Here is a 26384-nt window from a genome sequence, read left to right as displayed (position 1 = left end):
TGTGAAAGGACCTTTAGAATGTTCATTGTTTTTAAGCATTTGTATTTCAGCTGTTTGATATGAGGAATGAATGTAGGTTTTCATCGAATAATATACCTCAACACTTGCACTGCTTGTTCACAGGAATCGGCACGTTCTCAAGAGTGATGTCTGGGCCTGGGTGGACCCCACGCTTCCTAGAGAAGACAACACAAGATCTTTTTCAGGGATTCAGTTTAAAACCATTATTGTCAGCCCAACTGGAATGTTTCTTGACGTACGCCGATTGACATATTACATATTTTAAAGGAAATCTCAACGTCGTCTACATTTCTTTATTTATTTATTTCGAATAGTGTTAGCCCTTTTCGGGCTTGTACAGGGTGGGAGGATATACACATTTGGTCAACACATCAAGCAATAAAATAAAATAAACACATCACGACAGGTACATTTCCAACTTTCGTGCAAATGATTGTACAGTAATTGCGTCATCAAAAATCTGTGCATCGAGCGCATTCCAATCTTCTATTCTCCTAACAAGGAGAGAATATTTAAATACATCAATTATGGCATTGTAAGGCGTAAAAACATGCGGGTGATTCACATGGGGAGAGACTCAGCCAGGGCGGGACAAACAGCACGACTGATCTAAATTGAATTTATTAGTAGAGAGCTGGTATAAAAACATCAGTCGTGCGATTTTGCTGCGGGTTGACAGTGTTGATAAATTTGCCCTAGCCAGCAAGGTGGTTACGGACTGTGTTTTGCGATGCTCTGAAAATATAAACCGCACTTCAAGTCTCTGTATTCGTTCAAGTTCGTTAATCTCATATTAGTGGTGAGGGTCCCATATAACACTAGCGTATTCCAAAGAAGGACGTACGACGGCTGCGTACGCCTTAAGCTTAACTGCAGGTGTTGCATGCACCAATATTTGTTTCAAAAATGCAAGGTTTCGCTGAGCAGATCTACATATGTTAGTTACATGATCCTCCCAATTGAGGTTACTCGAAATAGTGACACCAAGGTATTTGAACTTTGTAGTGGGAGATATTTGCTTATTGCCTACAGAGTAATTAAACCTAAGTGGCATCTTCTTGTTCGACACAGTCATACACTTCGTCTTTTCAAAATTAAGTTCAATATTCCATTTGGAGCACCAATTATGAATTACTTCCAAGTATTTATTATGTAATTCTTGATCATCTGTTAATTTCACTGGGCAGTAAAATATACGATCGTCCGCAAATAAACGAACTTCAACACTGCTATCTTGCTATCTACATGCTCGGCTATATCATTAATATAAATCAAGAATAATATTGGCCCCAACACAGACCCTTGCGGTACACTATAAACCACCGGTAAGCTTTGGGAGTGTTGACCATGAATTTCAACAAATTGCAGCCTATTTGACAAGTACGCTTAAATCCAATTATTAATTTGTTGGTTGACTCCAAGGTCATAAAGCTTGCTTATGAGTTTCCTGTGGCAGACCTTATCAAATGCCTTTGACATATCAATTGAAATTACGTCCATTTGCACTTTCGAGTTGACAGGTTCAGTGAAGCTGTGGACAGTTTCAAACAACTGAGTCACAGTTGATAGACTTCTGCGAAAGTCATGTTGCTTACTGTAGAAAAGATTATTATTTTCTATGTACTGTATTAACTCCTTACCGATTATATGTTCCAGGACCTTACATATAGTGCACGTAATAGAAATCGGGCGATAATTCCCAATAGCATGCTTGCTTCCGGATTAGAAAACTGGTTTTACTCTTGCCATCAGACAGTCAGTAGGTATAATGCCACTAGAAGTGATAACGAAAAAATCTTTTCGAAAAAGCAGGCTACCCACTCAGAATAACGTTTCAGAAAAGCGTTTGGAATCTTATCCGGGCCGGGTGACTTCTTGTCGTCTAGATTTAGCAAGGCAGCAATTATGCCTTCTTTCGTGATAACAATATCATTGCCGGAAAGATTCATGTCTGAGTGATTTACAACAGTGCTGTCATCCTTTGGGGTGAATACGGAGCAGAAGTATTTGTTAAATGCTTCCGCCATAAGGGATGGCTCAGAACACGGCAAACCATCTACAAGAACGGCTTCGATTGTGTCTCTACTCCTTGACATGCACCTCCAAAACGTCTGGGGCGATTGTTGCATATATTTAGTCAACGTATTAGAAAAGGAAAAGCTTTTCGCTTTTTTCAACTCGCTACGCACTTGCGCACTGAGGTTACTGATAGCTGCTACATCCCTCTGAATTTTCTTACGTGCGCGGCACAGTCATCGTTTTAGATGAATAATATCTCGTGTTATCCATGGGTTTGGCCTATCAGTTCTTTTTTCTTTTTTGGAGAACATATTCGAACAAGCAATCATTTACCACTTCCAGAAAGTGGCGCCAGAGCACATTTACGTCTGCATGATGTGGCATTTCATCGACACCGATTTCCATGCGGTCGAGAATTGATGTGTCGTCGGCTCGTAAGAATCAAATACTTTGCTAGCCGATTTCTTTATTAAGAGTTTATTGCTGACTTTAAGAGACGCAATTACTGCTTTGTGGTCGGATATTCCTTCTTCCACATCAATTTCATAATCAAACGTTCCCTCGGGTAGAAACAATAAATGCAGTATTGTCGAACTTGCCGCATGTATTCGCGTTGGAAACGTTACCACCTGAATAAGACCGAGCTTAGCCATCGTTTCTAACATACTATCTGCATCAAGCCTATCAGCGGAACTTGGGATTCTTGCATCCAAATCTACACCCGGCAAATTGAAGTCACCAGTGATTATTATTCTACCTTTCTTGCTTAAGGTTGTTAGGTAATTATCAAGGCTTTGAAAAAATTCCACCGAGCTGCCAGGAGGCCTATAGATGACACCCACCAACGATACGGTATTTCCAAGGAACAATCGACACGAAACGTTTGGTGCCCTTCAAACAATGGTAATGGCTCATATATTAGCGGTTTCTTTACCAATAGCACCACGCCCCCGCCTCTAGTTAATCGGTCATTTCGCAAGACGCTATAGGAAGAAGGAAAAACTTCATCACTCGCGATATCAACCCTCAACCACGTTTCTGTAATAGCGATTACGTCTGGGTCTTGCGTTAAGGCCAATACTTCGAGCACCTCCATCTTATTCACGATACTTTGGTCATTCAAATTCACAAGGCGTATTTCATGCTGATTTTCTTGTCAATCTCAGTTAAGCGAAGGGTTCTCGTTGCTACCGCGCATCTTTACCCGCGTGCCAGATTGCTCATCCCACAAGAACGCTTCATCATTCACAAAAAGTTTATCGTGCACGAGCTTAATTTTGGCTCCTCGACTTTTATCTGCTTCAGCCGTTTTCAAGAGGTGTGTTCACTTTTTGATGTGTTTCCGGCGAGTAATCATCAGAAATGCTTATTTTTGAGCCTTTTAGTTTATGACAGTTTTGGAAAAGAGCTACCTTCTCATTGAAGTTATAAACCTTCATGATGACTGCCCGATCCCGGTCATCTTTCCTCTTTCCAAGCCTGTGAATTCGCTCTACTGGCGATACGTCAACTTCAAGGCGGTCCAAAAAAATGTATTTTAATACTTTGCGTTCAATATCGGCAAGTCTTTCTCTAGCGCTTTACTTGACACCGTAAACTATGACGTTATTCCGCCTAGATCTGTCTTCTAAGTCAGTTATCCTTTCCTGTTGGTTTCTGATCGTCCGCTCAAGATCTCCAACCGTAATTTCAAGTTCTAGTACCTTATTGCACACATCTTTGAGTCCATCGACTTTATCTTCAAGGTTGATAAGCTTAGCCTCGGCTTTCGTTTGGTTGGCTAATACTTCTTTAAGCATTTCCTCAACCGTAGGACCAGGGTTAGTTTCCACATCCCCGGAAAGTACAATTTCAAAGCACAACCATACCATACTCAAAATTTAACGACACTTCATTGGGAGCGGCAGCAATATAATGCAAGGATCCTTTGAACGAAAACGTGATACGTAAGCATAGTAACGAACCTATAAAACAACCCACGCATATTTAGGCGACATGTTCGCTCCAGCGCTGCCGCTCTTATTCGACATGCATCGAATAAGAGATTGTAGGTGGTAATGCCTTCAAAGAGAGTTCAATTTACTAAGAAGAGAGTGCAGCTCAACACGCCATCTTGCGGCACGCCGTTTTCTTGCACGTGAACCTTTGAGAGTGCAGTCCCAACTCTCACTCGAAACGTTCGCTTGGAGAAGTAACTACTAAGAGTGATTAGCATGTTACCCGAAACAACAAATTACTTGAGGTCACTAAGTATACCGTAACAAAAAGCGGTGCCAAAGGCCTTCTGAATGTCGAAAAACACCGTAACACAGGACTGTTTGTGAACGAAGGCATCATTTCTTTATGATTCCAACGCAACCAGTTGATCGTTGGTGGATCTTCCCGCCCTGAAGCCAGCCTGGCAGCTCTCAAGAAGACCATTGTACTTAAGAAGTACTTGAGTCTCCTGTTGATCATCTTCTCGAGAAGCTTGCACAGGCAGCTGGTCAGGGCAATGGGTCGATAGCTAGCGGGAGAGGAAGGGTCCTTCCCCTCTTTCCGGAAAGCTACTACTATAGCCTCCCTCACAGAGTATGGAATTTGCCCCGAAAGCCATTTCTTTTTATATTGATGGAGGAGTGTTATAAGAGTGTCTGAGTGTAGGTGCTGTATCATTGTATATGTGATGTTGTCTGGGCCTGGAGCTGAGGTTTTACAAGTGCTCAAAGCGGCCCTCAGCTCATGAAGTGAAAACTCGGAGTTTTAGGAGGAGGAAAACTTGTCGTTATCAGGTAAAGACTTTTTTCTGCCAATTGTTTCTGTTTCATGAAAGTGTTAGTGTAGTGTGCTGAACTGGACAGGTGTTGGAAGTGTCGTGCAAGTCTGTCAGCCTGGTCTTTAAGTGTGTCCCCTGTTTTGCTGACCAGAGGCAGGTTGTGTGTTTGTTGTCCCTTGAGTAGGCGTATTCTTGTCCATACTTTTCGTCTGCTGGTGTAAGACTTTATGGATGTTATGAAGGAGCGCCAACTATCTAGTTTTGCCTTAAGGCGCACACGTTTTCATATCGCCTTGGCCCTTTTGAACAATAAGAGGTTACCCGACGTGGGGTACCGACGAAGGATACCCTACGCTTGGTTCTGGGCCTCTTGCACCCACCTACAGTTCTCATTCCACCAGGGTCTTCCCTGCTTGCGCGGGGCACCAGAGGTGTGGGGAATGGACTTTTCGGCGGCGTCGAGGTATGTGCACCGTGATGAGTTGGGTATCTTTTTCATTGTGTAAGTGTCTTATGGTTGCGTAGTGTAGTTTCGATGTCTCTGTAAATGTACTCCAGTTAGCTCTTGCTTCATTGAACCGGTTCTGGGAAGATGGACTGCGTAGACCTTTACCTATATATGTTAGTGAGGTGGGGAAGTGGTCTCTGCCATGTGGATCAGTGCCCCCTCCCCACTCGAGAAAAGGAAAGAGAACTGCGGAGCCAATATCCAAGTCAAGATATGAGTGTGTGTTGTGTCCTATGTTAACGTATGTGGGCTCATTTTTGTTGAAGAGGCATGCTCCTCAAGGCGTAAGAAATTTGTCTATCAGGCGATCTCGGGCATCCGCGCGAGAACAGCCCCAAAGAGAATTGTGTGCATTAAGGTCACCTGTTAAGATGTATGGTTCGGGCAGCTGGTCGACCAGCGCCTTGAAGTCACAGCTCGAAAGTAGAAGATCAGGAGGAATGTATATGGAGCATACCGTTATCAACCTATTGAATATTATTGTGCGAATTGCTACAGCTTCAAGGACAGTGTTCAAATTGATATGGTGGCATGCTAAGGATTTCCGGGTGATTATGGCCACACCCCCAGAAGAGTGTGTGCAGCCATCCCTGTCTTTTCTGTATACCAGGTAAATATTCAAGACATTTGTGTGTTTAGAATTAAAGTGTGTTTCCTGAACGCACCTTACACTTGCCTGATTAGCATGCAGTATTTCGAACACATCGTCAAAATTTTAAGAAGGCCTCTGCAATTTCATTGTATTATGTTTTCTCTTCCCATTATGAAGTGTTCGGAGATACTGGAGTGTGAGTATTTACGTAAGGTCCTTCGGAGCTTGCACTCTTGGGAGGGGTTTTCTAACCTTTACGGGAGGTTTAGATGGATGGACCAGCTCCTTTCGCTGCGAAGCAGACAGGGAAGGTCCCACATCCATGTCATCACCAGATTTCCAAGGTGTACCTGCGGATCGGACCCCTCGGACTTGGCCCCATTTCCGGTGCCCTTGGTTCCAGCCGCGACCACCGAGGGCACCAAGAGCGCCCCGGGTTGCACAGGCGGGGCGGCGGGGACGGGAACTGTCGCGATTTCCTCCGTCTCCATCTCCTCCGGCCCTCGCGTTTGCTTCGGGCCGGTGGAGAGGACACAGTGGGTGCAGCGGCATCCCCAATGGACGTGGATGCGCCCATAGCTGCTGCTACCTCAGCGAGCGGTGCGGAGGCGGGTTGGGCTGTCCGAGCAAACCCAGGCGGTGGCGGGGAGGGCTGGACCAGGTCCGATTCTCGGTACTGGGTCCCCACCGAAACCAGACGCCACTCCAGTGCTGCCTCCCCTCCCGGCGAGCTGCGTTGGCATACCTCCCCAGGGGGAAAGAGGCAAACCTCTTTCGCGCCTCTGGGAAGATGATGTTCTCGCTGGCTTTTAGGGCAATGATCTGTTTTTTTTTAGTTTTCACAACTCCTAGAATAGGCAGCGTGCGGTCCCTGGTAGTTCGCACAGGTGAAGCTCTCGAATGCGCAATTGTCGGGTATGTGATCATTTGCTGCACATTTTGCGCACGTCAGTTTACCACGGCAAGACCTTGTGCCGTGCCCAAACCGCGGATACCTTAAGCAGCGCCGTCGATTCGGCAGGTAGGGTCGGAACCGACATCTCAAGAAACCTGCGTTGACCAACTCAGGAAGTGTTGAGCTGTCAATCGTCAAGATTATGTGCTTCGTTGGAATTATTTGTTAATTTCGGCGTATGGTGATTCGCCTCACTGCTGTCATGCCCAGATCTCGAGCAGATCTGCTTCAGCTTCATTTATTAGATCCCCATCAGAGGTCACACCCTGGCAGCTATTGAGGCTTCCATGGGCGTTATCTTGATGTCAAAATCGACCATGCGCGTTTGCTTGAGGAGGTTAGAGGATTGTTGTTTGTTTTCTACTTCAATCAAAACTTCTCCCGTTGTGGGTTTGTTAGCCCTGTACGACTTTCCGATAAGGATTTCAAAAAACGTGGAAATCACAAGACAGACTGGGGGGTGATGGGTTTTGACATTTCCAGGGATTCCACTATCAGAAAGCCCGAAAAATTATCGGGCTTTCGAAGAGGGATCGAAGGCAAAGATGGAAGGATACTTCGGTGCGGCCCCTTTTTAGGGACCGATCACGTTTGGGGGGGGGATTGGTTTAGAGAATGCCGTGTGATATAGTGGAAAGCAATGAACGGGGGTACCTCCTTCGTCAGCCTTACCCTGATAGCTGAAAAGGTGGCGGAGTTTCATGTCTGGTAAACAGACAGGGAGCCCATCCGCAGGAGCTTGACCTGGGCTACAACGGCCACCGTTTGAGGTTTCTTACCCTTCACCTCCAAACACATCAATCACCACGGTAGGTCACAGCCTATGTTTGATGGCTCAGGGCCCGCGGTGTCGCCAATACCGTCACCAAGATTGATCAAAGTACCCCGTGCGGGGATACGTGCAGAGGAATTATGAGCCTAAGTTTATTCGAACAGGTGCCACTACCACAACGAATGCCATGGAGGAGGAGGAGCAAGTGGGACTCTACAGGTTCTGTAAAACCTTCATGTTACAGTACAAAGAAGTGAGTAGTAGCCGTGGTTTTTGCCGTAACGGCCACCTGCTCGCCCTAGTTTGCTATGAGTCTACGTCACACCGCTTTAATGCTTAGTAGCTGTCAACGCTGACTCGCGTGCGAGGCCGCAAAAGCGCACACAAAGATACGCGTGCATGCTGAGAGCGACGGGCATGCTGTCTGAGGTTCTCGGGCCCTTGCCTGTGAAAATGAACTCGAGAAACAACGTCAGCCGTCGTTTAGGTTGATGTTCTTCGTATCCTCTTTAATAAATGCCATTACTTTCCCTTTTTAATTTTAAATCTTATACTCCAACAAATAAATGGCTATTGCCTTACATCGTTCCCACAATTTTATCCTACTGACCTCTCAGTAGATTCCAGCAGTGTTCATTCAAATGGCGCTATTCGGCATTTACTGCTCTGGAGCGATAACAAACATAAATTTCCCGCCGACAATACCCTTATTCAACTAGCGTCGGGCTCACCGGATTCAAACACTGTTATGATGGGGTTGTCTGTCAAAAGTCGCCAAGGAAAAGCACCTCCTTAAGTGACGGTGACCCCCAAAGAAGGTTAACTTGCTTAAGATGTTGGTATAGCTTATCAGCCGTTTTTGTCCTTGCTTCGTGTATCCTAAGCGGAATTCGCTGTGAGATATTTCGCAGCAGTTCCACGTGATCGGGTTCACCATGTTCGCTCTCCACTTCGGATGATCTTCGAAGGCACGCCTGCTTTATTCTCCGACCACTTTACATCTCAGGCGTGAAACTTAGTGAGTTAGTGACTTAGTGACAGTGCCTCAGTGGCAATAACTCCCTGCCCCTGATGGTTTCATCGCTAGATTCCTTTCCTGTTGCAGGAATTATATATAAAGCAGTACAAAGCAGAAAAAGTATCGGGAATTGAGATTATGAATCTTAGCCTTCAATTGTTCCTGGTCGAGCATATTGCAAAACTGGATGTTACACTCCTTTAAACATTAATTCACTTATAAAACAATGCACAATGCTCACTGGAACAGTGAGAAGAAAAACTATGAAAACCAATACGGCGGTTTAAAGAAGAGTTTATTGAATCTACACGAGTTCTAGTAATAGAATATTTATTAATAACATAATATACGATTCAGTGACTACGGGTTTATTGAAAGGGAAAAAAGATGGACAGAAATACCCTTGACGTGACCGGAGGCCTCGGTCAAGAGTCGGAAATAGGATAGGAAGTAAGGAGTGGGGGAACAGGAAAAGAAAGGAACCTAGAATCAGTCCTTAAGGCCAGCTTTTCTGATGAAAATCAGCAGCGTGTTCAGCAGGTTCCTCCTCTGAAGTGGGCGCTAAGTGAATTAACCCCAAGTTTGCAGTCTTCTGGTTGTAGCAGGCCAAGTGCCTTTAGGCCGCGTTCTCTAGGGACAATGAGCGCCGAACATTCCCACAGCAGGTGTCGCACACTTCGCAGGGCCCCGGTACCATATTTCCGGCATGAATGCTGTAAGTGTTTGCACTCCCGAAGAAGTAGTTAGCCGTACTATGCGTAAGGAACATGCCCGTTCTTATACGCCTTAGCCGTACTGTTGCCCAATGCGTGAACCGGAGGACAACGGGTTGGGGCCTTCCGGAACTTCATTCGGAAGAACGGCCTTCTGCTCGGCCATTCGCCAAAACTGCACAGTCCTCTTTGTCGATGTGGTCCTCGCGATCTTAACCAGCGGATTCTAGACATTCTTGCTCGGTGTGAATACGAAGTCTTTCCCCGACGATTTTGTGGGCCTCTCTATTGCCTTCAATCTCTTCACGTCCAGGGACTAATCGGATTGGGTATTGCAGGCCACTCTATTGGCATTGAGCAATGACTTTTTTTTATTGTGAGGACAGTGCGGCTAGTAGTTGTGCGTGAACCAAGGGCTCGAATTGCGTCCATTGAGTCTGTGAAATTGTTATGTTTTCGGGAGCCAAAGGTACATGGATGGTTCCTGGATGTTCACTCGAGGCAAGCAGGATGGCCTTTAGCTCGGCTTTTGCGGTTGGATATTTTGACAAAGCGCAAATGTGCATTCGCGCTTAGGTTTTCGAGGCGGCACCAGAAGAAGACGTGGTCATGTTAAACTGCTGGGTCTGTGTAGACATGCAGGGTCCGACTTGCTGGGGCAACACTCGTTCCGCTAGGTAGTTCTAGGCGGTGCTCTTTAACCTTTTCGCTTTCGTCTTGGGTTGTCACGACCGATATTGTTTGGTATTTGCTTGTCGTTTTTCTCAAGAATGCTCTCCCAAGGAGGAACCGGCAGTTCGTGCGGATGTATATGGTGAACCTCCAAACCAGCTCCGAGAAGAAGTCTTCTGTCTGCGTTGGTGCTGTCCAGATGCTAAAACTGTCCAATCTGTCAGTCTTTGGCACTGTTGTCAAGTTTATGAGTTTCCGCTTGTGCGTGTAGAACGTACGTGGCTGTAAATTGTGGTGCTCCTGTAACGACGCGCAGAGCTTCACGACGCAAGATTTGAAGCTTCTGCCAGTTTTCTTTGTAGGGTATGTACAGTTCATGTCGTACATTGTTTTGGATACCGAGAGACCGTTTACAAGTGTACGCAGGGAGTTCTCGTCAAATTCCGATAATTTAAAACAACACTGCTCACAACACAAAGCGAGATCTCATTTTCGTAGTACTGTGTCCCTGGCTTACGTAAGAACCACACCAGTAGAAGCTACCATAAAAAATGTGAATAAGCACCCGTGTGGTTTGGAGATTTTTCACTTCCCACAAGAATATAGTCCCAAGGAATTGGAAAAACTCTTAGGCTATCGCGCGCTGGGATTCCAAGCCCGTAATGAGTTTCACCTCCTTGGTGGACGCGCATATTGAGGGGATAAAATATTTGCGTAATTGGTGATCCATTTGCAACCAATACAAACACACAAAAATGTAGAGCGAAGTGTGTATAAAAATAATTAGTCACATTCATCACGCGGAGCGTTTTCCCAGAAGAGAGAGAGAGAGAGAAAAAACATTTAATGAGCCAAAGGTGATAGCGGAACCCTAGTTCGGGAATCTATGCGTTGCCCTCGCCGTCTTGCTCGTGTCACCATGAGAGTCTGGTCCTCCGGTTGACAGCTGGTCAACAGTGTGTTCCACTGCTCAGGAAAGGAACAGGTGGAAAAGGGTGATAGGGCTGGGTTGTGAGCGCATTCCACAATTATATGCTGGAGGGTACCTAGCTGTGGACAAAATTTGCGTAGAGTGAAGTACTGTGAGGGAAACAATAAGTTCAATCGAACCGGGTGAACGTACGCCCCTACTTGTAATTGTTGGAGTGTATTTCCTGGGTTTTGCTGAGGGATGGGTGAGGGCACGGGAATTTAAAATTTGTCTGGTGGTCCGGTAAAATTGGCTAATTTCCTGACGGGTGAGAAGTGGCGTCGGAGCTGCGGTGACCTCTGGGGCTCGGTATGCCAGTTCGCGAGCCTGTTGGTGGGCGAAGTTGTTGGCTGTTACAGAGGCATGGGCAGGTGTCCAAACGATCGCCACTCGGTAAGAGGGACGGTATCGCTGAAGTACCCGTAGGGTCGTCGGTGCCACCCTCCCTGAACTGATACTGCGGCAGCCTGCTTGAGAGTCAGTGATGGTGACTGCTGGAGGATTGGATGAGGGATAAGGCAATAGCGAGTTCTTCGCCCTCTCGAGGAGATGTACGGATAGATGCGTATGAAATTAAATGGTTTTTGAATGTTGTGACAGCAGCCATGGTTCTGTTGTCAGCGTAGCTCGCCGAGTCGTTGTAGAACACGTCAGAGCGATTGCCATATAAGCGTTCATGGGCTTGACGGCGGGCGGTCCTGCGCTCGGGGTGGAGGTCGGGGTTCATATTCTTTGGTAGGGGTCGTACAGAGATATGTTTACGCCCCTCGTCTGGCAAAAGGGCCAGGTGGGTTTGTTCTGCACAGGGCCAGTTCATACATTAGTGACCCGCCTAATCATGTGCATGACTTGATCAGAGATATTACGTAGTTTTGACAAGGAAGAGTCGTTTCGGGCATTGGCTTGTATGGTAAGGCCTAATATCTTGAGTGAGTGGCTAGGTTTGATCGAATGGCCTTCAAGAGATATTTCGATGGCCTCGACGTGGTGCCGTGGGGCGTGTTTCCGGATGATGACAAGTTCCGATTTTTGCGTAGAACAACGTAAGCCACACGCCTGGGCGTAATTATTGACTTTTTCGGCTGCACGCTACTATGTGTCCTGCAGGCCATCGAGGGAGTCTGTGTCAGTCCAGAGGGTAATGTCGTCTGCATACAGTGCGTGGTGAAGGTTCGGTATCTGCTCTAGCTGTTCTAGTAGACACAGAAAAGCGATATTGAAGAGGAGTGGAGACAGTACTTAGCCTTGTGGTCTACCGCCACTGCCAGGAGAGATTGGTTTGAATTTTATATCTCCAATGTTGCGTACAGCCGGGCAGCCTGTGAGGAAGTCCTATATGTAGGAATAAATTCGGTTGCCACAGCCAGTAGTATTAAGGCGGGAGAGAATCGCTTCGTGCGCAACGTTATCGAAGGCCACTTTTAGGTCCAGGGCCAAAATGACGCGAGAGTAGTGGCGAGTGGCAGGTGCAATTACTTCTTGGAGTCGCCACATATAATCCTGGGTGCTTAATTTTTGTCAAAAGCCGAACATTGTCTTGGGCATTTGGTTGGTTTATTCAAGGTAGGGGTGCAGCCTTTTGAGTATAATGCGCTCCAGTAGCTTCCCCACGCAAGAGATAACAGAAATAGGCCAGAGAATGTCTATGTTGAGGATTTGCCCGCTTTAGGAATAAAGCCGACTTCTATGGTTTTCCATTGAATAAATAGGCGGCCAGATGTCCAAAATTCATTGAGGTGTTCAGACAGGATGGCAAATTCATCGTCACTTAAATTGGCCACGAGCTTATAGGTTACTTGATCAGGACACGGGGCACTCCTTTTCTTGCATTCAGCCAGGGCTGGTTTCAGTGAAAAAAGTTGGGTATCTCCATCGAAGTCTGCGTTGGGAGTACCAGACTACGGTGGCGGAGAAATATAGGATTCTTGTTTGGAGGTATTTAGCCATTAGGTCTTGAATGAGCTGTTCTGGAGTGCCGGGGTAAGCGTGAAGAGTGCGGGCCATGTTTTTATTTGATCCCCCCTTGCTGTTTAGAGGTCAATAAGGTACCTAAGTAGGTTCCAAGTTTTGCGGGACGTCAGAGTGCCCTGGAGGCTGTCGCAAAGCTGCGGCCAATTTTCTTAGCTTAACGACTGTGCATACTCCGCCTCCTGATGAGAGAGAAGAGATATCCTCCTATGGAAGTTCCGATTGTGGCGCTGGCGTTTCCATCTTCGGGTAAGGCTATGGCGTGCTTCCCAAAGGTGCAGCAACCTCGCATCCACACAACGGGTCTGATAAGTCGTCATTACAGCTCGCGTATGAGCATGAACTGTCTGGATAAAGTCGTCTATCCATGTAGTGTACGACTAATCGGGGTTTGGCGAGTGGCTGCACAGCGCCTTCCGAAAATTACCCTAGTTCAAAATCCGAGTTTTTCCTAATCGCGCCTTGTAGTCCAGGTTACACATCAGGAGGTGAATGATGTAGTGGTCTGCGCCTAAGCTAGTGTGGGTGGATGACCACATGACATCGAGCTGACCCGCCAACAAAGACAAGTCTGGGGTGGTGTCCCTGTAAGTACTGGTGCCAGTTCGGGTCGGTGTGTTTGGGTCGTTCAGGATGGCGAGATTAAGCTGCTCAATAGTCGAAGTAATTTGCCGACCTTTTTTCGCGCTGTACTTGTAGCCCCAAAGTTCATGGTTGGCAATAAAGTCTCCTAGAATAAGTACCGGACGGGAGCCAGCTAGGGCGATAGCATCCTGTATCGTAGATTGAACGTGAGGCTTCTTGGTGGAGGGCCGGAAAAAGAAGTTGAGGATGAAGAGATTGCATTTAAGTGTGGTCGATGGTGATAAAAATTCTGGTAGTGTGTGTTCGCACCCTTTTTGTGGCGTGTTGTGCTGTACAGAGGCTATTGAATTTCGGATGAGTGTGGCAGTGGCTCGTTTAGACGGGTCTTCATAGGGGATATAGCCAGGAAGCTTGGTGAGGGTGTTCGTTTCTTGGACAGCGATTATATTAAGTGGGGAATCGAGAGTGTTTATATATTGTTGTAAAGAGCTTGATTTGTTCTTGAAGCCACGGCAGTTCCACTTCAGGAGTGCAGTGCTGCGCTTGTAAAGCTGGGTCCTGATCATCAAGGAATGAGTGGGAGGGTTTGGGTTCGACGGATCCGGTATAAGGGGCGGGTCGGCGGTGGGGGCGAGTGCCCGTGCTTTCAGGTCTATCTTTACGGAATGGGGACGGCATCAGGTCGGGTCTCTAGCTGGCCGGACAAGGCATGAGGTCGGGTCTCTAAATGACCGGACAGGCCATGAAGAGACAATACCTCTTGGTGGAAATTTAGGTTCTCGGTTTGTAGCGAGTTAATTTCTTGTTTAATGATGTTGTTTTGCCTGAGGTTCTGAATTTCTTGATTTAGGTGCCAAGTTGGGCATCAAGCTTGGTTAACGTAGACTCGAACCACGAGGGCTTATCGGATTGGGGCCCGGCCTTTGTGGCCGGGGTTATTTGTGGTGTATGACGGGACACGGAAGCCAAGGGAGGAGGCTGTGGTGTGGTAAGGGGCGCGAAATTCAAGTGTGGGGGCTGCGGGTTGGGTTTCTTGCGTTTTTCTGTCACGGTACCCTTACTGAGTTTTAATGAGTCAAGGCGCGATTGAAGAGCTGCCATATTTTATTTTTGTTGTTCAAGAAGCTGTACGAGTTCTGTGCAACCCTGACATGGTGTGGCAGGCTTATGATTTAAGTTGGGAGGAGGGGTTGAGGTCAGAGCTGTGGGAGATACCCGTTGTGCACAGCTTACCTGTTTTGCGTCCACGTTTGAGCTAGTTTTGCCGGGCTTCTCGAGTCGAGAATCTCTCTTGCTGAATTTGCCACGCAGTCTCGAACTCGGTGTAGCAGGCCGGTCCCGGCGTCGCCCTCGTGCCAAAGAAGGGTCTCGCGCTGACTCCCGGCTTTCCGCTCTGGCTTGTCGAAGCCGTCGTTGACGCAGAATATACGGTTGCGCGTAGCGCTTGGTGCTGCCAGGGGACCCGGAAAGATGAACGCCACCGCAGAGACCACAGGGGATGTGCAACAGGGTCCCGAATTCGGCACTGATGGCAAACTTGAGCTGTCGGTTGAGGGCAGACTGTGGAACGGTGTCCAATCGCACGACATGTAGAACACACGGGAGTTGTCTAGTTGTATATGGAGCAAGAGTATTCGGCCCCACAGAGTCGTACGTAATAAGGTAACTTTAGTCCCACGAAAGTAAAGATGACCGTTGTACTTTGGCCCAATCTGCGCACTGCGTAGATCTCGTGGTGGGTTTGGTCCTGGTTGTTCAAGTTTTCCCGCATTGTGAAACGATGGCGTACCCCGCAGATATTGCCCTTTAATGCGTCGTTTGGTGCTAAGCCGTAGAGCGAGACTTAGTTTAACTTGGCTTAGAGCACGAGCGGCCCCCGCAGAAGGTGTGCTTACTGTAGCCATATTCTGGGTTGTGTCGAAACGTAGCTTCAGGTTCGCCTGTCGCCAAGTGTGTCCGGATGGCATTGAGTAAAACGATAGAGATTTCTGCGTTTTGAACATCCCCGACACGAAGGCCGCCTTGAGGTCGTAAGCCGAGCTTGAAGTCGTCACGGGGTAGCGGTTGAGGACGAATGGATGCCCTACGTGTTAACGTAGAGGCTCTAGGGGCATTTGCTTGAGGTTTGAGCTGGCTGCGCAATTCTTTTTGCAGCTAAGCCACGTTGGCATCGGCGTTGCGCTTTAGACACGGCCTCAATGAAGCCGTGGATAATTCCTGCGTTGGACTCTGCGTGGCCATCTTCTGGTACTTCTGAGTCCATGTCGGTATCCAGGGGAAGACTGGAGTCAGCTGCTCAGACATTGCATGACAGGCACAGGGGCCGCGCCCAGATCTCCGGGGTAGAGGGTTGGCCTGACATGGCGATGACGCGGCCATCAATAATAGCAGCCTTAACTATGGTAACACTGCACTCACAGGGTCAACCGTGGTGTCAAAATGATCCTCACAACTTGATACCCTCATGATAACACTAGTTGATGACAATAATAACACTGGACGATAAAATTACCACAATAGGTGAGGAAAAAATGTAGAGCCCATGGAAGCACCACTGCGAGATTCTTCCCCAGAAGACTGCTGGCAGCTTCGTTTGTAGGCACCAAACTGAGATTAAAGCTGTCGACAAGTCTATAATATAGCGAACACTTGGAACTGCTGAGCCTGCTATTTCCTAAGTGTATAGGCCTAAATATGCCTATTGGTATGGTAGGTTTTCCACAAATACTAATGCTGCTTGACACACAGCTGCACCTAATAGCAAACTCAGGCTTACCAAAAACACTGGCTTATTTTGAAAAGATTTTGTGAAAAACCTTGCTCTGCTGAAGCTTTGCGCTGCTTCGGCAGCAGCCTAATTTGCAACGCGCCAAAAAATGAGGGCATTTTACAAGGGCCATTTCAGAAATTAGCAGTGCGTCTTGCCTTGGCCATGCGAAACTAAACACCCTTGTTATAACGTTTTAGAAACACAACCAATGGGCCTTAAGGCTTTGTGTTGCATCGAATTTTACTTTTTTCTTCGCGGGTGGAAGAAATTCGAATGCAATAGTTATCACCAGCACGGAGCTACTCTGCGTGATTTGCTCGTCACAGTAGATACGACTTTGTTTTCTATTATACTTTGGTTGCTTTCTCTAAAAGTGGCTATCAAATGCGTTCATTGCTGCAACCTAATGAAAGCCGACCAATTGGAACGAAGCCGCTTTAATAACGTAATTTTGGCGGTTAGATAACGCCAGGATCGTGAAAAATAGGAAAATCATTTGGGTAAGATTATAAGTTACCTGATGGCCAAACAGCCGAACTTTTTGGCGGTGGTGCTTCTCGGACCGCCATTTCTAGGGACTGGATGTTCGGGTTGATAGCGTTCAGCATGCATTCCACCATCACCATGATCATCATCAACGTTGTACTCAGGTCCACTGCAGAAGGCGGCCTCTGCCATTGACCTACGACCGCTCCTGTCCTGCGCTGCTGGAGTCCACAGTCCTGTCTGATTAATCAGAACAATGGTGGTGTTTTTGCAGGCTATCAGCACTTCCTGAGTCTTCAAGCATTCCGAAAATATTATAGGAAGCTTTCCCAGTAAAGGTTATGCCATCGTCACCTGCAGCTTTTCCTCTTGTCATTCCTTTGAGATGTTTTTCTACCTCGTGTATAGTTACTAGTGAGGCAGCACAAGTTCAGCTCAGTAGTTTCCGCTGGTCTAACATCGCTGGAACAAAGGCTTGTGTATAATCGTTCTTCTACGTTTATTATTTTTTCCAAGTGTAGATAATGGTACCCTTCGCTCGTCCCTGAGTGCATATATTCTGTCTTTGCCGATCGCTAGCTTTCTGTGAGTTGCTTTCAAGATTTCGCCTATTTGCAGCGTTTCCTCGATCACTGCCGTGTTATATGCACGAATGTCGTTCGTTTTGCTTCTGTTAATCAGTTTTGACACTCGGATCATTCACTCTGATCTAACGTACTTAACACTTACATGTTTTAACGTATGGCAATTTTAATAGTTTTATAGTTTTCTTAGTACGTTTTTCAGTCTGTTCCATACATGTTGCTTCTGCCCCAGCTGCTGCTCAGTCACTGATTGCTGATGTTTTGATGTTTTGTTGTCATTCAACCTTTCTACACTGAACTTTTTTGCTGGTTTAGAAGCGCGAATTGGTTTTGCACAGCTATTTTGAACCCCTGCGTTCTGGCCTCGACTGACTCCATGCGGACTTTATTTGTTTTCTGAGTTTTCCCCTTTCTGCTTTGAGATTCAGCCTTTACGTGTATCTAACCATCCAATGATCACTGCCTCGAATCTTACTTAACACCTCCACGCATTTCAGAATCCTTGGGTTGTTACCTAAAATGAAGCCAATTTCGTTTTTTTGTTATTCCAACGGGACTTTTCCATTTCTATTTCCTATTTTTTGTTTGTAAAAGAAGCTGTTTATCAACGTCAGGGTATGCCAAGATGCAAATTCCACATATGTAGTCCTCAACTTTTGCGATTGTCCATACGGACGTTTCCCACTCACCTTCTCTTTTTTGCGCCTACTGACCTTTGTGTTTAAATGCTCCATCACAATCGTGAAATGTGTTGCCTTCTTATTTGCTGATTCGACGTCCTTGTAGAAGGTGTCTACGGCTTCATCATCATAACTGGTTGTTGCCGCAAAAGCCTGTACTATCTTCAACCTGTATGGCTTGTTTAACTAGATCACAACAGCCGCGACTCTCTCGCGGACACCGAAAACTCCACGTTTCTTTCCGTTTCCCTGTCGATTCAAAATACCACCCCATGTCCTCTTTTCTCCGGGGACCTGTGTGGCACAGAATAACCGCTAGTGAGCTCCATGGAGGCTTCTCCTGTCGTTCTCACTTCGCTTGACCCTATATCCCACTTTATGGCGGAAAGCTCTTCTACAAGTGCACTAATCTTTTCTCGGTTATACAGGGTGCATGCGTTGAACATAGCTAGGGTCTAGTTCCGATTGCGGCCTGACCGGGCCCAGACATATTTATCATCCACTGCTGCACCGCTGTTTTGACCGCCGCCATGGACAACTGTGCTACAGCTGCTGGGCACTCAGGGTCAAGAGTTGAGTTGGTTAGTCATGCTGGGTGGCAGCCAACAACTACACCAGGCTGGCCAGTACCTTCTCTTGTAGTGAGGGAGTGCTGTTTGTGTCCTCAAGAGCATTCTTAGCATAGTTTTGACCCTCCTAGTGTAGCCTCTTAGGCATCCGGGACGAGTATTCCTTCCGAAGCAGACAGCACTACATTTCTACATGCGAAGATTGGGCTCAGAAAGCCAGACGACCATGTTCATACCAAGCACCGTATTACAAGCCAGGCTGCCACACGGTGTTTCTGACGTATTCCTGAACGTAAAGTTTTTCACCTTGGTTACTTAGTGTCCGTTGCTGCGGAAGGTCTTCTTTTGTTTTCTTAACAACCTTTAACCTTGCCTAGGGAATATTTTCTTTTTTTTATTTCAAAATAAACCCCGCCTGCTAGGTTGGTTAGGCATATGGTTACTGCAGGTTTTTAATGTCGCGTTTCGATTAGGGCCTTCTTTATTTGGTATTTCGTTATTTCTATGTAACTGTGCGACGCAGCGGAAGCGCTTTTTTAACCTATTACAACCGTTTAAAAGCTCCTCCGGGTGAATTGTGTGCTTGCTTATCCTGTGATTTTCACTGGTGGCCTCGCCGATTAGGGCTACGGTGATTTTGATTGTTACATTTGGGCTTTTGGCTGCAACTTTACCATAAATGCGCCGAGCGAGCTTACTTAACTTGTCAAACTATCCAAACACTCCCGCGATTACGCGACTATGGCCTTTGGGGGGCCGCCCTGTCGCAGAAGTTAGCTAGGTTTGTTTTACTTGTCTTCCCACTGACTCGACGCGGCCACCCCCACGCCGGAAAAAAGGAAACGCTTATATCTTTCAAATTCCAGGGTCTAGAATGTTCACATTTGGTATAAAGGTGCTCTAAAATGTTATGAAAGATGAATGAAAAAAGTTTGGAACTTACATTGCAGATTTCTGGACGGCCTTTCGAAACTTTGCGCAGCTTCGTGTAAGCACTTTTGCCATTACGGCAAACATTTAGGATATCGAAAATGTTGTAAAAAGCGTTCCGGGTCCCGTTACTGTGCGTCGAAATCTCAGCACACGTATGTTCGCCACTTTTGCCCCCGTTAGAAAAGTAGCCGTTGCGGCCGGGATCAAACCCGCGTCCTAGGGGTGAGCTGCACAACGTCTCTGAATGGGCTACCATGGCGGGTGCCCCCAGTAATTTGCCGTGCTCATGCTCTGAAAACCAGTACTCAGTTTCGTGAATGGGCCCCCGCTGAATAGTTTCACGGCGTTGATGATTTCGCACACCAAGGAAGTTTCATTCATCTGAATTAAACGTGTGGCATAAATGTCGCCTCATAAATTCATACAGCTTTCAAGTAGTGCTGTGACATTGCGGTGGATCCGTAGGGCGGCCGGAAATTGTACCTTACCGTGTCTAGGCGTTCGAAGTTTTGCTAGTGCAATATCTCGACCTCTTCGCAGGACAAAATATGAGCGAACCTTTAACCGTCAATGATTCAAGCTTGTAATAAATTTCAGGCCAGCGTGATATACGAGCGATGCATTGAAAGGGAGATAGGGAATAGACTTTATCAGGCGAAAAACGCTGAAAATATACGCATTTGTACAGGGCGTGCTGCGGTCATCAAACCAACGCCTGTGCTGGTTTTTTACCCATACTTCTTCCATTCCGAGTTAAGGATACAGGAACAAAAACGCAAAAAATACAGTCACCGTTCAGAAGGGTGTGTTTCTTAATCTCCGGTTTCTAGCGAGCGCTAGAGAAATTTACATAACTGCCTTCCAACAGTTTCCGTCCATCATCACTCAAAAACGCTTTGAAATATGGTGGATACGTTTTTCACCTTGTAAACGTATGAAACTGTAACTTCCCCTCAGGAAAGCATTACTTTTAGATGCGACTGCATCTAATTCACTCGCCTTGTCCCTCCATACGGCGTTGTTGTCCGTCCACACCCCTCCCCCATTCTCCTCGCCGCGCGAGCTGCGCTCTCCGCCGCTCACCCCCTCTCCTCTCCCATAGCGAACACTCTCTGGCGAGGGTCATTGGATTGGCTTGGCTTGGCTTGGGTTGGCTTCGCTTGGCTTGGATTGGATTTGGATTGGATTAAAGTGGATTGTGTTGGATTGTGTTGCGTCATAGCCGCGCCACGTTGCGTCATAGTCGCGGCAGGGGGTTCAAGGCACGTTTCACGCGATGAGAGAATCAACCTAACGGAAACAACAACGGAACCCCCTATGCGTCGCATCTACATAGGGGTCCCGCGAGGGCAGGTGGGAGTAATTTTTTTTAATTTCAAAATTGCCAAGTGCATAAACGTTGGATGTACGTAAGCAGTCTTGGTTCATCATGCTTCAAAGCGACGCATGCATGTGCCCCTGTTGAGTTTCTCAAAGTCGTTCGTGGTTGGTGGACCTAGAAATACTTCTAAAACTGAAAATAGCACAAACTGACCGAGGGCAACATTTCAAGGCGTATGCAACTCGTTTTAAATCCAACGTCTGCTTTTAGCGGCAGCAGATTAAAATGCAAAAATTTTGTAGGCTACCCTGCAAGTGAAGCTTGTGGAGAAAACCGGCGTTCTCTAGAAAATGGTTACAAGCATTCAAAGTCCCAAGCTATGTTTGCTAGGATTCATTGAATGAGCTACACGTATAGTGCTGCACTATAACACATTCTTGACCGTTTTTCGAGAAATGCTTTTATATTGAATGAGAAGTAACGCCCATGCCCGGCTGCCCGGTTTGCTGTACGTTCGGGCAAAGTATAACATCATCATATACCACAGCAGGCTACACAAGATAGGCGCAACAAGACAAGGGACGTTTCCTGGAACACAGATAGCATTTTCTCGCTACAGGATTGGCCCTTCTCACGCAGTATTAGCATGGATCCTATACCTCTGGAAACGCGTGCAGGGAACATGGATAAGCAGATGATGCTGAAGCTGCGGTACATCTTTAATAGGTTCAAATAAACGACCGCGACAGGTAGAATTGTTCATCTTGCTTGAGGGCTGCGATGCGAAGTGGCGGGCCACAGGTTAAGTTAGCTAGAAACAAACGGCGGCTTCTGTTCAAAGCAGTAAAACTCGTGCCGTGTTCGGAAATGTGTATACGCGGATGGTTTTTTTAAAGTGGACTTGCGGAAGCAGTTCCCGCTGCGTGGCCATCTTGTAGATGTTTCTCAGTAACACGTTCTTTACAAATTATAAACTTTAGTACTCATTAACGAAACATTTAAAAGGACAAAAATAGGCATTTCGATTTGGATGTTTATTAACATCTTGTTCATGTAATTATGAACTAAAATATTTACAGAGGAAATATTTGAAAACGCAGTGTATGGTTCGGCCGATTATCAAATCCCAATTTTGTCTGTTATAATAGCATTGAATTTTATTTCAGGCTCATTGCTTAAATTTGCAGTAACGATTGCATTCCCAAGTGATGCCTGAAAGCTTCAGGATTTTTTCTTACAACTCCGCTGTAACTGTCCTTGGACAAAGGCTATGTGGTGCGCGCGCGTCTTTTCGCATTTCCCAAGACAAAATCGCGTAAAAGATCTTTCCATAGCATATACATTGTTTGGAATTCATATCCACAATACCAGTTCTCTCCCTCCTACTGCAGCGCTCCAGTTACACCTCAAACACCCAAAGGAAGGCCAGAAGCGTGCAGAGGAGTCGTTCTCAAAACAGCAAGTAAAAGTTTACTCCTGCTATTTTTCCCGCTTCTCAAAATCACCAACAACGGCTCCAAAACGCGCGAAAGAAAACACTGAAATTCTATTTTTATTAGCAGAACCGGCTGCTGCTGTGAGTTTCTTTAGTCGACCTTGACATTCTGTTTTCTTTCCTCCTTCTTCGCTGTACATAACACATATTAAGTTACCCGAGATTACTCATTGTTGCCACATCCGGAGAAGCGGCAGACTTTGTGAGCCTACAGAAGGTCGTATCCCAGCCTTAGCAAAGTATCGTTGCACGTTCGCTGTATTGACCTAATTGTTTCGACTGACAACTTCCGCATCCACGCATTCGCAACGATGGAAGTTTTTCTTCTCGTCGAATATGGGTCCTTCATATCCTTCACGGAAGCATTGGCATGACCTTCGATGTATTTAAGCACTGAGGGGGTATATTGTAATTCCAATTTGGCGAATAGCTGCACTGTTTCATTGACTGCATTAGCGGCAAGGTCTTCAAATCGGATTCGAAGGGCAGACGTATCTCCAATTCGGGCTGCCAGTTCCTCAAAATCATCGAGATCGGTACGTAGCTGACCGCAGATGGATTCGGGACTTCCACAGGCCCTGTTCTTATTGCACCAAACCAAACTTCGCCTCGACGCATATATAGCTCGAGGGTCTCGCACCAGGTGAACTACTCGAACGCGCTCTGAAATATCCGGTTGCCGCTCCATCCATGCGATTACCTGTAGGAGAAAAGAAAAAGGTAAACAAATTCTGTGACACCAAAATGTGATAGCGAATTACGCTTAAGTACTACAAAACACAGGTGAAAAGCATTGGGCACAAGAATAATTCATAGCTACCCACCTTCTTGTGATTGTTCTAGGACGAAAAATAGAACTGCTGGTGTATGTATGTATATATATATATATATATATATATATATATATATATATATATATATATATATATATATATATATATATATATATATATATATATATATATATATAAATATATATATATATGCGAATATTGTATGACTATCTCTGACAAGATACGCTCATCTTGTTGGTGTTCCCTCCATTTGTGTAGCCAGAATGCAACGAGTGAAAAGATTGTGCCAGTTGTATTTATTTCACTACAATCAACAACAATACGGTCTTCATAATGAGTAGAAACTTGACGGAAATAAACTTTCTATGCAAAACGACTCCTCCGAAATCACCCATTAGGAAAGAAAATTATCTGGGACAGTGCAAAAATGGCAAGTTGAGCAAGCAACACTAATAAACGATCTGATTGGTATTCACAATGACCGGTACATGTGGGACAATTGCGGCAACGCAGAGGTTAAGCTTCCACTCTCTATACGCCGATCTGGGTGCCGTACTGGAAGTGAGGTGGGGGTTAAATAATGTTAATGTGCCCCGTTGCCTTTTACTTTACATAGAAATGTCTAGTGGCCAGCGCAGCACCAGCGAGAAGAAACACTGGGTGCTCTTTGGATTTGCATGCTCGTTAGAATAATTGGGTTTTAATTACTTCGATGCACTTGGTTTAACAACGTGAGGCCATCTGTTCGTTTAACTTGTAACCACGTGCAGTGTAATTTTTTTCCTTCGCTCTATGGTAACGCCTCATTACGCCATCTATTGAATGTTTTGTGGAGCGAGTTGCCTATAAGCTGATCTGGCAGAAGTGTGCCTAGAGCTTTTGCGAGTGGCTAAACCACTACAATCGCCTCCTCTTGCATGATTCCGCAACTAGCATACACCTTGACACGAGTATCGAATGAAAAATGTGCATAACATGATACACACATCATTTTACTTAGGTAAACACCGTAGTGAAAGCATAGCAGCACGGAACGCCTTGAATAACAGAACCCGCTTGGACGCACGCATTTTATTAAATTTAACGAGGAGAAATGGTTTCGACTAAACACATCGTCACGCCATGCTCTTTGATGCCTAAGCGCGAAATCAACAGTCGATCCATTGCCTACCATTCGTCACCAGGGCAGCACTTGAATTTAGCGCTTTGCGGGGGCAAAGAGGTCCCCTCACCCCGGCAGAAGTCGAGAAGGTTTTAAAAAATTAAATCTGTTCCACTTAATCTGAAGGCGGTCGGAAGGGAAGAGCAGTGATTTGCCATAATGGGCTATAGCGCCCTTATCCGCTTACTGCTGCCACCCAATGCATTTTAAATATCCTGCCTTGGAAGAGCTCGCGCGCCCTCTGCATAAAACTTCTCCAGCGGGAATATTGTTCTTTTTGTGCTTGTTTTAATTTCTTGTGCTAGAGCTGTATTGCGTCATTCCGAACGCTTATTTTTTTCTTGTGCGGCTGGAGTCTTTCTGCGTCATTTAGAACGCGCCACTTTTTTCTGGCGTGTCTATGCGTCAGTTCGGCATTTGTTTTAAGTGCGAATGCACTTTATAAGCGACCCCAAACCATCCACCGCCGGCGTCGGCGGCGGCGGCGGCGTCGGCGTCCGCAGTGCTCCTCTATAAAGAAACAGCATCCGGCGCCAGGTTTCGGTCCGCGGACTTTGCGGCCGCAGCGCGACGCTCTACCGACCAAGCCACGGACGCGACGTGATATCAGCGTTAGTGACGCGCCTTATATCTTTAACGCATTCAAACTACGTCGTCAGCGGCGTGCGTTGGCGACTCAGCGGCGTTATAGCGGCTTGATAACTGCGTGGTGTACACGTGATACTACAAACCCGATGGAAGAGATGGAAGAAAAGGCGGCGAGGCGGTGGGCTGCGGGGGCCGAGCGCAAGCGCCGCAAGCGGGCCGACAAACTTGCATTCGCACTTTCACATTCTCCCCCTCGGGGAAATGCGGGGGAATTTTTTTCTTGCGGGGCCAATTTTTTCGTTTACTATCGTGAGAATCAACCCAACCAACGAGCGTTCCTAACTAAATGAACGCGGGGGCTGCCGGTTATATACACAGATTTTGCCTGAATTGTACCTGCTCGTTTCTTTCCACTAACCAGCGGGGAGATGTATGACAAGTGCCAGCGGTTGACGAGGTTCCAGCAGTTATGAATATTTGAACCGCGTGATTTTCGAAGCCTCAGCGTTAAACTACTCAGCGAAGCCTCATTTTTAAATTACTCGAATATTTTCAAGGTACTGATCCAGAAAATGGTACGTTCGCAAGTTCGGATGGCAATCCATTTATTTAGAACAACTTCATTTTTGCCTTCAGCGTCCCTTTAACTCTTCAGTTTAAGAGAATTTAGACTTTAAACATTAATGCCCACCGTGTTCTCAACAAAAGCGGACATTTGAAAGCTGTTATTTTGGGTCAGCATCTACATGTGTTAGTTACTACTGAAACCTGGCTGCATGGCGAGATTGATGATAGTTGTTTTTCCTACTGAATGTCAGGTCTTTCGCCTCGCGAGAGCAGAGGAGGCGGATTTGCTTTTTCAGTTGAACATAATATTTACGCCCTTCTATCTCGCAAATTAATGATCATGAGAATTTTTCGCTCAAGCATAATCATCCAGGCCGATTCATTGTGTTTTCGTGTTTATCGCCCTCCAGATCCGGTACCCCATTTATGTATGCCCTGTCCTAACGCATGAGTACCTTTAGGAATGATTGATTGTAGGGTTTAACGCGCCAACGCAACGCAGGCGATGAGGCGCGCAGTAGTGGAGGGCTCCGGATTAATTTTGACCACCTGGGGATCTTTAACGTGCGCCGAAATCTCGTACACACGGGCGTTTTCGCTTTTCGCCTCCATCAGAAAAGCGGCCGCCGCGGCCGGGAATCGAACCCACGACCTCGTGCTCAGCAGCGCAACGCCTTAGCCACTGAGCCACCGCGGCGGGTTACATTTAGGAATGATAGAATATTTCCAATCGGTGATTATAACATACCCCGTGCTGATTTGGATGGCTGCAGTCCCAAACGTGTGTCTGGTGCACATGCAAACGTTTTATTTATATGTTCAGCTTCTATTTGCAACAGGTGGTTAATCAGCCCTCGCGTTCTCAAGGCTCATCGTCATCTGTACTT

Source organism: Haemaphysalis longicornis, unplaced genomic scaffold (genome assembly GCF_048455015.1).
Source record: "Haemaphysalis longicornis isolate Haplotype H1 unplaced genomic scaffold, Haemaphysalis longicornis Haplotype H1 scaffold_2, whole genome shotgun sequence".
NCBI classification, from domain to species: Eukaryota; Metazoa; Arthropoda; class Arachnida; order Ixodida; family Ixodidae; genus Haemaphysalis; species Haemaphysalis longicornis.
Note: the sequence above shows the minus strand (reverse complement) of the source record.